The sequence below is a fragment of the Pseudophryne corroboree genome, chromosome 7, assembly GCF_028390025.1.
Source record: "Pseudophryne corroboree isolate aPseCor3 chromosome 7, aPseCor3.hap2, whole genome shotgun sequence".
Taxonomy (NCBI): Eukaryota; Metazoa; Chordata; class Amphibia; order Anura; family Myobatrachidae; genus Pseudophryne; species Pseudophryne corroboree.
Window position 1 is genome coordinate 443,196,775 of NC_086450.1, and position 13,987 is coordinate 443,210,761.

The 13,987-nt window shown below is 49.7% G+C and overlaps 1 long non-coding RNA gene across 1 annotated transcript; it reads left to right on the forward strand.

Annotated features, from left to right (window-relative positions):
• Positions 1-2,312: 2,312 nt before the first annotated feature.
• LOC134943846 (uncharacterized) lies at positions 2,313-3,131 on the forward strand. The gene is made up of 2 exons (XR_010181784.1): positions 2,313-2,799; positions 2,886-3,131. It is a non-coding gene; the product is annotated as an uncharacterized LOC134943846 (long non-coding RNA).
• Positions 3,132-13,987: the final 10,856 nt, after the last annotated feature.

The following is a 13,987-nucleotide window of genomic DNA, read 5'->3' on the forward strand; positions in this document are numbered from 1 at the left end:
TCCGCGGAGCTCGGGTGAGAAGGGCATTCGTCAGATAAATCGCGGAGCCCGAAAACTGGGTCTGAGATCAGTTCAATCCAGAGGGAAGGTTGCCCAAGTCCGCGGAGCTCGGGTGAGAAGGGCATTCGTCGGATAAATCGCGGAGCCCGAAAACCGGGTCTGAGATCAGTTCAATCCAGAGGGAAGGTTGCCCAAGTCCGCGGAGCTCGGGTGAGAAGGGCATTCGTCGGATAAATCGCGGAGCCCGAAAACCGGGTCTGAGATCAGTTCAATCCAGAGGGAAGGTTGCCCAAGTCCGCGGAGCTCGGGTGAGAAGGGCATTCGTCGGATAAATCGCGGAGCCCGAAAACCGGGTCTGATATTTCCTTCCTTGCCCATCGCAGCGCCCCCTGGTGGGCTGAATCCGGTACTACGATTTGTGAAAGTCTTGCCGATGAGTGGAGACTGGCACCTCTCGGGCCGGGACAGGCTTCCAGGAGCCTGGGGAAAATCGGAGCATGTGACGCAAAAGTGTCGCGCGCGCCGCCCGACACGTGACTCTAGTAAGAACCACCTCTCCGGATGTGTAATAGGAAGCACGTGCCGGGGCCTGGGCCCTCGATTCCCAGAACCCTGTATTCACGGTGGGCGTGGTCAGACAGAAAGCGCGGGCTTGGTACGGTGTGTGCGCCACAAACTCCGGAAGTGCTGGGTCTGCTGGTCGCAGTGAGGCAATGTACGGAACCGACGGCAGTGACGAAGACTATCTCCCCGACTCGTCAGAGTTGAGCAGCTCGGATGATAGTGGAGGGGAGGAGACGTCTTTTCACGGCAGGCAGGTTCTGGAAGTGTCCGGGGCTTACTCCGCGGAGGCCGAACCAAGTCTCCATCCGGCCCGCGCAGTGTCGGTCCAGGTACTTACCCGAAAAGCAGATGGTTCGATTGCATGTAACAAGAAAAATTTCTGCCTGTGGTGCGAGAGGCCATTCTCAAAAATTGCGAGACATGTTCAAGCTGTCCACCACAATGAGCATGAGGTTGCAAGGGCACTCAGCTTTCCGAAGCGCTCCAGGGAAAGGACAGTGCAGCTAGACCTGATTCGCACCCGGGGAAACTTTGCCCATAATGTCGGGGTTCTCCGCGAGGGCAGCGGAGTCCTCCTACCGTGCAAGCAGCCGGAAGAAGCAACGGCTCCCCAAGATTTCATGCACTGTGTAAAATGTAAAGGGCTATTCTCCAGGAAGCACCTGTGGCGCCATGTGAAGAGGTGCCCGCTCCGCAAAAGTGTCAGCCCCAAACCTGGAAGAACCAGGGTGCAGGGTCTCTTCACTTACGCCACACCGCTCCCGAAAGATGTTGGCACTGGCCTCTGGAAGTTGCTGAGCGAAATGAATTATGATGATGTGGTACCGGTAATCAAAGGGGACCGCTGGATTATGCAGTTCGGTCAGCACCTCTATAACCGTCTGGGGTCTGATGTCAGCAAGCATGATTACATCCGTCAGAAGCTCAGAGAGGTGGGGCGGCTTCTGCTGAAGGCGATGAAGGTCACACCGTTGCGGTGTATGGAAGATTTCATTTGCCCACAGAATTTCCTGCAAGTGGTGCATGCTGTGAGGAGCCTGGCCGGTTACGATGACCGCACCAATACATATAAAATACCCTCGTTGGCGCTGAAGGTGGGACACAGCTTGCAGAAGTTTTCTGCTATGGTGGAGTGTCAGGCACTGATGGAGGGTAGTGCCCTGACAGAGGAGCGTGCCCGAAACTTTCGGAAAATTTATGAGGCGAGGTGGAGCGAGCTAATCTCCACTGCTGCCCTGAAGACACTTCGAGAGATAAAATGGAATGCACCGCTGCTTCTGCCCTTCACTGATGATGTTAAGCGCTTGAACCTGTACCTCCTTGACCGTCAGCGAGAGTACATCGATGAGTTGTCCGCCCACCCTTCCAAACAGCAGTGGTCCATGTTGGCCAAAGTTACCCTCACGCAGCTGATTCTCTTCAACCGCAGGAGAGAAGGTGAGGTTTCCAAGATGCTGCTCTCCTCCTTCGATTTACGGCACACAGCCGATTTGCAGGGTGATGTGGCCCAGGCCCTGTCAGAGCTGGAGAAGGCACTCTGTCGTCACTTCTCCCGTATTGAGATTCCTGGGAAAAGAGGCAGGAAAGTCCCTGTCCTGCTATCCCCAAGCATGCAGAAAGCGATGGAGCTCCTCATAGAGAAGCGGACAGAATGTGGTGTGACCCCACACAATATCTACATGTTTGCTAGGCCAACAGCCATGTCCCATTATAGGGGATCCGACTGCATACGTCTCTACGCCCGGGAGTGTGGGGCCAAGCACCCCGAAGCATTATCTTCCACCCGCCTACGGAAGCATGTGGCTACACTTTCCAGAGTCCTCAACCTGAGCGATACAGAGATGGATCAGCTTGCTGATTTCCTTGGACATGATATTCGGGTGCATCGGCATTATTACCGCCTCCCGGAGGGTACCCTTCAACTGGCCAAGTTGAGCAAGCTGTTTCTGGCTCTCGAGCAAGGGAGAATGGCTGAATTCCGGGGCCACAATCTGGAAGAGATCTCCATTGATCCAAACGGTAGGCATCACTTGACAGTGTGGCTCCAGGGACTGACTGTCTAAGTGGGCTGGTGTGATCGGTTTCCCTGTCCTTCTCTATCCACAGAGCCGATCCAGGTGGTGAGCGATGACTCTGGGGATGAGCCAGAGAGTCAGGATACTGAGGTTCCCATGGGGCACATGGGAAAAGAAGCCGGCAGCGTGGTGTCGGCGGTGGATGGAGGTGCAGCTAAAGGTGGGTGTGACTGTCCATTCCATTTGAGATGCGTCCATGACTGGTGGTGGCGTTGCGTGGTGACTGACCTTTCTTCTCCCGCACAGGTGACAGAAGGGGTACCAAGCGCAATCCGTGGACCCCAGCAGAAGTGAAAGCTGTTGAACGTCACATGATTCGGTTCATTCGCTCATTCAAGGTGCCGGGCAAGAATGACTGTGATGCGTGCCTAAGGGCAGAACGACAAGCGCTGAAGGCTCGGAACTGGCTCTCGGTTAAGTTTTACATTAAGAACCGAATTACTGCTGAAATGAGAAAGAACCTTTCCTGAATAAAATGTATCTGCTGCTGAATACACGTTTCCTCTATCTCTAATTAACCCCGAAAATAAATCAGTTATGTGGGTGTCCTCATGAGGCAGGTATTCCTGAATAGGTCCCCATGAGGAAGGTTCCAGACATATGTCCCGATGAGGATAGAAAAACAAGTATGTGTGTGTGTGTGTGTGTGTGTGTGTGTGTGTGTGTGTGTGTGTGTGTTGGGGGGTGGGGGTGGGGTAGTTGGAGTGGGTCTCCTATGTACTGAGTGGGCAGGGGAAATTGGTTCAGGTAGCTCGTACCTTCCAACTGTACTGCTTTCGCCTGGACAATCATGATTTTCGGGGCCTGTCCCTCCATCCCACCCACGGGCCTCGGGACACACACACTCTGACCATTGCTTTGCATAGCGGAGCAGCGGGTTAGTAGGTATATATACAGGGTGCAGAAGCAAGGGATAATATTGCGCCACTTGTGCTAGGACACAGAGATGTTGTGCAACCGGCAACCTAAAAAACACTCCCCTCTACTGTTAATGGGGCATCTGCTGGGTCCCTCAAAAAATACAGGGGTGTTAAGCCCCTGAAACAATGTGAAAGGAAGGGAGGATGAGGGATATATAGCGACTAATGTGTTAATACAATGTACAGTTGCCACTTAGATATAAAAAAATGTATTTATTAATATAGACATAAAAGAAACATAAAGGCATATATAAAAATGGGACAACAAAACATACACAGCTGAGCTAAAAACACTTAAATGAAAAACTTTAAAATTGCAATAAAACCAAGTAAAATGGACTTTCCTTATCTTAGGTGAGGTAGGTGCAGGATTTCCCCAAAATCCTGCACCTACCTCACCTAAGATAAGGAAAATCCATTTTACTTGGTTTTATTGCAATTTTAAAGTTTTTCATTTAAGTGTTTTTAGCTCAGCTGTGTATGTTTTGTTGTCCCATTTTTATATATGCCTTTATGTTTCTTTTATGTCTATATTAATAAATACATTTTTTTATATCTAAGTGGCAACTGTACATTGTATTAACACATTAGTCGCTATATATCCCTCATCCCCCCTTCCTTTCATATATACAGGGTGGTCAATAAGTGTGGAAACACACTTATAAAAGGGAAATGAATAAGGAAATATTAATCCAGTGTCTACAGCCACTATCTTCAGGGTGTGGTACATCATATATCTGCCGCAGGAATTTTCATTATTCTTTGTTAAATTGACCCAAAAAAGATTATCCATCGCTGTGATATTGGTGAATGGTTACCATGGTTTTAACTGTTTATCACTGTCAGATCGCTGCTGCTGGAGCACGTGTCTCTGCGTAGCCAGGTGCTGTCTTTGTTTAACCTCCAGCGTCCCGCAGTTGGTATAGGTACGTTCCTCGTCCATCAGGGCTTCTACCAGGGAGTCCATATATGGTGTGTTATATTTGTTATACATGATGACCTGAAGTATTCCAGAGCCACTCGGATGAGCAACAGATGCTTCCTGCAGTGGATATGGATGAGCACTTTTATAGTTTATGTCAAAATAATCTTGTACAGCACCTCGGAAAGAACTCACTATGGGTATATTACAGGCTCTGTGAGGGGGGTGGTATATTGCCAAATTAATTATGAAACAGAGGTGGGTGCTTGATCAGAAATACCTCTTGGCATGAAATCAGTCTAGGGTATAAATGTCAGCTGACCAGGCGAATCAAATGTCAGATCTATTCTGGAGATCGCATTGTGCGCAGATGAGGAATATCTGTTAGATGGCTGATGCCTTGTCCGTGCTGGGTCCAGGAAGGTAACTCCCAGAGGCAATGGAGACTTCTGTCTCCGGGCTCCAGGCCCTGAAGGGGCAGGATACAAGTGTGCACCAAATTCCAACTTTTTACTTTTTGATTTTATTTTTTTAAGGAGGGGGGCACCAAACTTCAACTTGCCTCCGGGCAACTGGGATGAACTTACAAACCTGGCCAGGACACACAGTAAGCTGCGCCCAATGGTTATTAGCCGTTCTCGTACGTGCGACTGACTTACCCATAAAAATACTATATTTTTCACACATTTGCATGTATCTATAGATTGTAAGCTCATAAGCAGGGTTCTTATCTCTTCCTGTGCCTGTTATTACCCAATGTCTGCTTATTACTGCTTTGTTCTCAGTTGCATACCTCCCAACTGTCCTGATTTTAGCGAGACAGTCCCATTTTTTTGGGACTGTCCCACCTGCGGGCCACAGTGTCCCGCGGTAGGGGGGAGAGGGCAGTTGGGAGGCTCCTGTCACTCACTGCTCTGCTTAACAGAGCAGCAGTGAATAGACGCTGTGCATGTGCGCACAGCGTCTATTCACAGGTGACAGAGGGAGAAGGGGCATGCTAGCAGCTCACAGAGCGCTGCATGCCCCCTCAGTGACGGCAAACGGGGTGTGATTCGCGAACACGGCATTGCTGTGAGGTCACGCCCATTTCAAATAGGCCACGCCACTTTTCCGGGCAGGCGCGCGCACACTGGGGTCCAGCTTGCAGGTATTGAAATATTGGCCCTCATTCCGAGTTGATCGCTCGCAAGGCGATTTTAGCAGAGTTACACACGCTAAGCCGCCGCCTACTGGGAGTGAATCTTAGCTTCTTAAAATTGCGACCGATGTATTCGCAATATTGCGATTACAAACTACTTAGCAGTTTCAGAGTAGCTTCAGACTTACTCGGCATCTGCGATCAGTTCAGTGCTTGTCGTTCCTGGTTTGACGTCACAAACACACCCAGCGTTCGCTCAGACACTCCCCCGTTTCTCCGGCCACTCCTGCGTTTTTTCCGGAAACGGTAGCGTTTTTATCCACACGCCCATAAAACGCCGTGTTTCCGCCCAGTAACACCCATTTCCTGTCAATCACACTACGATCGCCGGAGCGAAGAAAAAGCCGTGAGTAAAAATACTATCTTCATTGTTAAATTACTTGGCGCAGTCGCAGTGCGAATATTGCGCATGCGTACTAAGCGGAATTTCACTGCGATGCGATGAAAATTACCGAGCGAACGACTCGGAATGAGGGCCATTGTGAGGTATGCAATTGTAAAGCGCGACAGAATATGCTAATGCTACATAAATATATGTTAATAGACATTAATAAATTCACGCATGAAAATCACCATACTCGCCACCAAGTTATATTCCATACAGAAGGATAGGCAGGCACAAAAAAAAAAAAAGCCTGTTTAATTGCTAGAACCAGCTGATGAAAAGTTTTATACGTCGTCAATCAAGTCAACGTTACAGAGGATACACCCCAGAACCTTTTCCCAGCGTGTGAAATTCATCTTTTACAGTTTATTTTACTTTCTCTTATGTCCTTGGGGATACTGGGAATCCATTTAGTACCATGGGGTATAAACGGGTCCACTAGGAGCCTTGGGCACTTTAAGAATTTGATAGTGTGCACTGGCTGCTCCCGCTATGCTCCTCTTACCAGACTCAGTTTAGAAAATGTGCCCGGTGGAGCCGGTCACGCTGAAGGAAGCTCCTGAAGAGTCTTCTGCAGTTATTTTATATGTTTGTTGTTTTCAGGCAGGACTGGATGGCACCAGCCTGCCTGCTTCGTGGGACTTAGGGGGGGAACGGACCAACCTCTTGAAGGGTTATTGGTCCTGTTCCCCGCTGACAGGACACTGAGCTCCTGAGGGAACTATTTTGCAAGCCCGACCACGGCGAGCGTACATTCCTGCAGCACACCGCCACCCCTAACAGAGCTAGAAGAAAGAAGAGTGGTGAGTACTGAGCCGACATATCCGTTAGAGGGTCGCCGGCCATTATGGCGGCATGTGGGTACGGAGACGCACGGCTTCTACATGGGGCGGCTGGGTCTCCAGACTCAGTACACAGTGTAGACGCACAGCTTCTGAGGGGGCGAACTGAGTCTCAGTACACTATATGTGTACACAGTACTCAGGCTGGCATTACAGACTTAAAAGGGGACTGACTCCATTTTAGGCACAAAATTACCTCAGCCAGTATAAACAAAGAGCGGGAAGACCGCGCACCATGGAAGGGGCAGGGCTTCACTATGAGTGGATCCAGCAGCTCGCCAGCGTCATTTTCCCTCTGCAGTGAACACAGACGCTAACTGACAGGGACGCGCAGCTCCTCCGGAGAGACTACAGATTACCTCAGCGGTACTAGGGGGTCATAGCAGGGGGGGAGCGATGATTAGTGTACTGAGTCCCTAATCTAGGTACTTAGTCTGCGACCCAGCTAAGCTTGGCATAAGCAGTAAGTACGCCGTGTGCTGGCTCCATACTATCTCTGTGTCTCCCTGGAAGGGCTCTTTGTGGGTTAATTGTGCATTTAACGTGTGTGTGTGTGTGTGTGTGTATGTGTGTGTGCTGTTACTGTCACAGTATGTCAGACAAAGAGTGTGTTTCATGTAAGGCACAGTGTTCCTCTTCTCCAGGGGGTTAACTACTGTGTACTCAGTGCAGTGTACCTTCCCAGGCTAGCGGGGCAGAGCCAGCTTGACTGGATTCCATTAAGGGAATGATTTCCAATATTTCTCTTACGTCCTAGAGGATGCTGGGGACTCCAAAAGGACCATGGGGTATAGACGGGATTCGCAGGAGACATGGGCACACTATAAGACTTTGACTGGGTGTGAACTGGCTCCTCCTTCTATGCCCCTCCTCCAGACCTCAGTTAGATTCTGTGCCCAGGAGAGACTGGACACACACTAGGGGAGCTCTACTGAGTTTCTCTGGAAAAGACTTTATGTTAGGCTTCTTTATTTTCAGGGAGACCTGCTGGCTACAGGCTCCCTGCATCGTGGGACTGAGGGGAGAGAAGTCAGAGCTACTTCTTCTGAGTTAAGGGCTCTGCTTCTTAGGTTACTGGACACCATTTGCTCCAGAGGGTTCAATCACTTGGTGCGCCTAGCTGCTTGTTCCCGGAGCCGCGCCGTCAACCCCCTCACAGAAGCCAGAAGAAAGAATCCGGGTGAGTATGCAGAAGGAAGAAGACTTCAGTGATGGCAGAAGACTTCAGTAATGGAGGTACAGCGCAGCGGTCACGCTGCGCTCCATGCTCCCACACACACATCAACGGCACTCACAGGGTGCAGGGCTCTGCTTCTTAGGTTACTGGACACCATTAGCTCCAGAGGGTTCGATCACTTGGTGCGCCTAGCTGCTTGTTCCCGGAGCCGCGCCGTCAACCCCCTCACAGAAGCCAGAAGAAAGAATCCGGGTGAGTATGCAGAAGGAAGAAGACTTCAGTGATGGCAGAAGACTTCAGTAATGGAGGTACAGCGCAGCGGTCACGCTGCGCTCCATGCTCCCACACACACATCAACGGCACTCACAGGGTGCAGGGCTCTGCTTCTTAGGTTACTGGACACCATTAGCTCCAGAGGGTTCGATCACTTGGTGCGCCTAGCTGCTTGTTCCCGGAGCCGCGCCGTCAACCCCCTCACAGAAGCCAGAAGAAAGAATCCGGGTGAGTATGCAGAAGGAAGAAGACTTCAGTGATGGCAGAAGACTTCAGTAATGGAGGTACAGCGCAGCGGTCACGCTGCGCTCCATGCTCCCACACACACATCAACGGCACTCACAGGGTGCAGGGCGCTGGGGGGGAGCGCCCTGGGCAGCATGTTACTGAGGTGGTTTTACTGGCAAAAGAATGCATATTTAGTGCCCGGGCACTATGTACGAGACCCCCGCCAGTATAAAAAATTTTTCAAATTTAAGCGGGACTATATCGCGCCGGGAAGGGGCGGGGCTTAGCCGCACAGCTTACCAGCACCATCTTATCTCTCCACAGTGCATGCAGAGACGCTGGCCCGGACCTCTACTCTCCTTACAAGTACAAGGGAGCAAAAACGGGGGGGGGGGGGGGGGCACAAGCAATTTGGTGCTATATATATATATATATATATGTTACAGCGCAGCCATCATATATTATTTATTTAGTAGTATATGGGCGCTGGGGTGTGAGCTGGCATACTCCCTCTGTGTTTCTCTCTACAGGCTTCCCTGTGGGTCTGTCCCCTTGGCCAGTGTGAGTGTGGGTGTGTCGGCAACACGTGTCGACATTAGAGATGAGCGCCGGAAATTTTTCGGGTTTTGTGTTTTGGTTTTGGGTTCGGTTCCGCGGCCGTGTTTTGGGTTCGACCGCATTTTGGCAAAACCTCACCGAATTTTTTTTGTCGGATTCGGGTGTGTTTTGGATTCGGGTGTTTTTTTCAAAAAACACTAAAAAACAGCTTAAATCATAGAATTTGGGGGTCATTTTGATCATTAACCTCAAAAACCATAATTTCCACTCATTTTCAGTCTATTCTGAATACCTCACACCTCACAATATTATTTTTAGTCCTAAAATTTGCACTTAGGTCGCTGGATGACTAAGCTAAGCGACCCTAGTGGCCGACACAAACACCGGGCCCATCTAGGAGTGTCACTGCAGTGTCACGCAGGATGTCCCTTCCAAAAAACCCTCCCCAAACAGCACATGACGCAAAGAAAAAAAGAGGCGCAATGAGGTAGCTGTGTGAGTAAGATAAGCGACCCTAGTGGCCGACACAAACACCGGGCCCATCTAGGAGTGTCACTGCAGTGTCACGCAGGATGTCCCTTCCAAAAAACCCTCCCCAAACAGCACATGACGCAAAGAAAAAAAGAGGCGCAATGAGGTAGCTGTGTGAGTAAGATAAGCGACCCTAGTGGCCGACACAAACACCGGGCCCATCTAGGAGTGTCACTGCAGTGTCACGCAGGATGTCCCTTCCAAAAAACCCTCCCCAAACAGCACATGACGCAAAGAAAAAAAGAGGCGCAATGAGGTAGCTGTGTGAGTAAGATAAGCGACCCTAGTGGCCGACACAAACACCGGGCCCATCTAGGAGTGGCACTGCAGTGTCACGCAGGATGTCCCTTCCAAAAAACCCTCCCCAAACAGCACATGACGCAAAGAAAAATTAAAGAAAAAAGAGGTGCAAGATGGAATTGTCCTTGGGCCCTCCCACCCACCCTTATGTTGTATAAACAGGACATGCACACTTTAACCAACCCATCATTTCAGTGACAGGGTCTGCCACACGACTGTGACTGAAATGACGGGTTGGTTTGGACCCCCACCAAAAAAGAAGCAATTAATCTCTCCTTGCACAAACTGGCTCTACAGAGGCAAGATGTCCACCTCATCATCATCCTCCGATATATCACCGTGTACATCCCCCTCCTCACAGATTATCAATTCGTCCCCACTGGAATCCACCATCTCAGCTCCCTGTGTACTTTGTGGAGGCAATTGCTGCTGGTCAATGTCTCCACGGAGGAATTGATTATAATTCATTTTAATGAACATCATCTTCTCCACATTTTCTGGATGTAACCTCGTACGCCGATTGCTGACAAGGTGAGCGGCGGCACTAAACACTCTTTCGGAGTACACACTTGTGGGAGGGCAACTTAGGTAGAATAAAGCCAGTTTGTGCAAGGGCCTCCAAATTGCCTCTTTTTCCTGCCAGTATAAGTACGGACTGTGTGACGTGCCTACTTGGATGCGGTCACTCATATAATCCTCCACCATTCTTTCAATGGTGAGAGAATCATATGCAGTGACAGTAGACGACATGTCCGTAATCGTTGTCAGGTCCTTCAGTCCGGACCAGATGTCAGCATCAGCAGTCGCTCCAGACTGCCCTGCATCACCGCCAGCGGGTGGGCTCGGAATTCTGAGCCTTTTCCTCGCACCCCCAGTTGCGGGAGAATGTGAAGGAGGAGATGTTGACAGGTCGCGTTCCGCTTGACTTGACAATTTTCTCACCAGCAGGTCTTTCAACCCCAGCAGACTTGTGTCTGCCGGAAAGAGAGATCCAAGGTAGGCTTTAAATCTAGGATCGAGCACGGTGGCCAAAATGTAGTGCTCTGATTTCAACAGATTGACCACCCGTGAATCCTTGTTAAGCGAATTAAGGGCTCCATCCACAAGTCCCACATGCCTAGCGGAATCGCTCCGTGTTAGCTCCTCCTTCAATGTCTCCAGCTTCTTCTGCAAAAGCCTGATGAGGGGAATGACCTGACTCAGGCTGGCAGTGTCTGAACTGACTTCACGTGTGGCAAGTTCAAAGGGCATCAGAACCTTGCACAACGTTGAAATCATTCTCCACTGCGCTTGAGACAGGTGCATTCCACCTCCTATATCGTGCTCAATTGTATAGGCTTGAATGGCCTTTTGCTGCTCCTCCAACCTCTGAAGCATATAGAGGGTTGAATTCCACCTCGTTACCACTTCTTGCTTCAGATGATGGCAGGGCAGGTTCAGTAGTTTTTGGTGGTGCTCCAGTCTTCTGTACGTGGTGCCTGTACGCCGAAAGTGTCCCGCAATTCTTCTGGCCACCGACAGCATCTCTTGCACGCCCCTGTCGTTTTTTAAATAATTCTGCACCACCAAATTCAAGGTATGTGCAAAACATGGGACGTGCTGGAATTTGCCCATATTTAATGCACACACAATATTGCTGGCGTTGTCCGATGCCACAAATCCACAGGATAGTCCAATTGGGGTAAGCCATTCCGCGATGATCTTCCTCAGTTGCCGTAAGAGGTTTTCAGCTGTGTGCGTATTCTGGAAACCGGTGATACAAAGCGTAGCCTGCCTAGGAAAGAGTTGGCGTTTGCGAGATGCTGCTACTGGTGCCGCCGCTGCTGTTCTTGCGGCGGGAGTCCATACATCTACCCAGTGGGCTGTCACAGTCATATAGTCCTGACCCTGCCCTGCTCCACTTGTCCACATGTCCGTGGTTAAGTGGACATTGGGTACAGCTGCATTTTTTAGGACACTGGTGACTCTTTTTCTGAGGTCTGTGTACATTTTCGGTATCGCCTGCCTAGAGAAATGGAACCTAGATGGTATTTGGTACCGGGGACACAGTACCTCCAACAAGTCTCTAGTTGGCTCTGCAGTAATGATGGATACCGGAACCACGTTTCTCACCACCCAGGATGCCAAGGCCTCAGTTATCCGCTTTGCAGTAGGATGACTGCTGTGATATTTCATCTTCCTCGCAAAGGACTGTTGGACAGTCAATTGCTTGGTGGAAGTAGTAAAAGTGGTCTTACGACTTCCCCTCTGGGATGACCATCGACTCCCAGCAGCAACAACAGCAGCGCCAGCAGTAGGCGTTACACGCAAGGATGCATCGGAGGAATCCCAGGCAGGAGAGGAATCGTCAGAATTGCCAGTGACATGGCCTGCTGGACTATTGGCATTCCTGGGGAAGGAGGAAATTGACACTGAGGGAGTTGGTGGGGTGGTTTGCGTGAGCTTGGTTACAAGAGGAAGGGATTTACTGGTCAGTGGACTGCTTCCGCTGTCACCCAAAGTTTTTGAACTTGTCACTGACTTATTATGAATGCGCTGCAGGTGACGTATAAGGGAGGATGTTCCGAGGTGGTTAACGTCCTTACCCCTACTTATTACAGCTTGACAAAGGCAACACACGGCTTGACAAATGTTGTCCGCTTTTCTGTTGAAATACCTCCACACTGAAGAGCTGATTTTTTTGGTATTTTCACCAGGCATGTCAACGGCCATATTCCTCCCACGGACAACAGGTGTCTCCCCGGGTGCCTGACTTAAACAAACCACCTCACCATCAGAATCCTCCTGGTCAATTTCCTCCCCAGCGCCAGCAACACCCATATCCTCCTCATCCTGGTGTACTTCAACACTGACATCTTCAATCTGACTATCAGGAACTGGACTGCGGGTGCTCCTTCCAGCACTTGCAGGGGGCGTGCAAATGGTGGAAGGCGCATGCTCTTCACGTCCAGTGTTGGGAAGGTCAGGCATCGCAACCGACACAATTGGACTCTCCTTGTGGATTTGGGATTTCGAAGAACGCACAGTTCTTTGCGGTGCTTTTGCCAGCTTGAGTCTTTTCAGTTTTCTAGCGAGAGGCTGAGTGCTTCCATCCTCATGTGAAGCTGAACCACTAGCCATGAACATAGGCCAGGGCCTCAGCCGTTCCTTGCCACTCCGTGTGGTAAATGGCATATTGGCAAGTTTACGCTTCTCCTCCGACAATTTTATTTTAGGTTTTGGAGTCCTTTTTTTACTGATATTTGGTGTTTTGGATTTGACATGCTCTGTACTATGACATTGGGCATCGGCCTTGGCAGACGACGTTGCTGGCATTTCATCGTCTCGGCCATGACTAGTGGCAGCAGCTTCAGCACGAGGTGGAAGTGGATCTTGATCTTTCCCTAATTTTGGAACCTCAACATTTTTGTTCTCCATATTTTAATAGGCACAACTAAAAGGCACCTCAGGTAAACAATGGAGATGGATGGATACTAGTATACTTATGGATGGACTGCCGAGTGCCGACACAGAGGTAGCTACAGCCGTGGACTACCGTACTGTGTCTGCTGCTAATATAGACTGGATGATTGATAATGAGATGAAATCAATATATATATGTATGTATATATAATATCACTAGTACTGCAGCCGGACAGGTAGATAATATATTTATTAGGTAATGATGACTGATGACGGACCTGCTGGACACTGTCAGCTCAGCAGCACCGCAGACTGCTACAGTAAGCTACTATACTATAGTAGTATGTACAAAGAAGAAAGAAAAAAAAACCACGGGTAGGTGGTATACAATTATGGATGGACTGCCGAGTGCCGACACAGAGGTAGCTACTGCCGTGGACTAACGTACTGTGTCTGCTGCTAATATAGACTGGATGATAATGAGATGAAATCAATATATATATGTATGTATATATAATATCACTAGTACTGCAGCCGGACAGGTAGATAATATATTTATTAGGTAATGATGACTGATGACGGACCTGCTAGACACTGTCAGCTCAGCAGCAC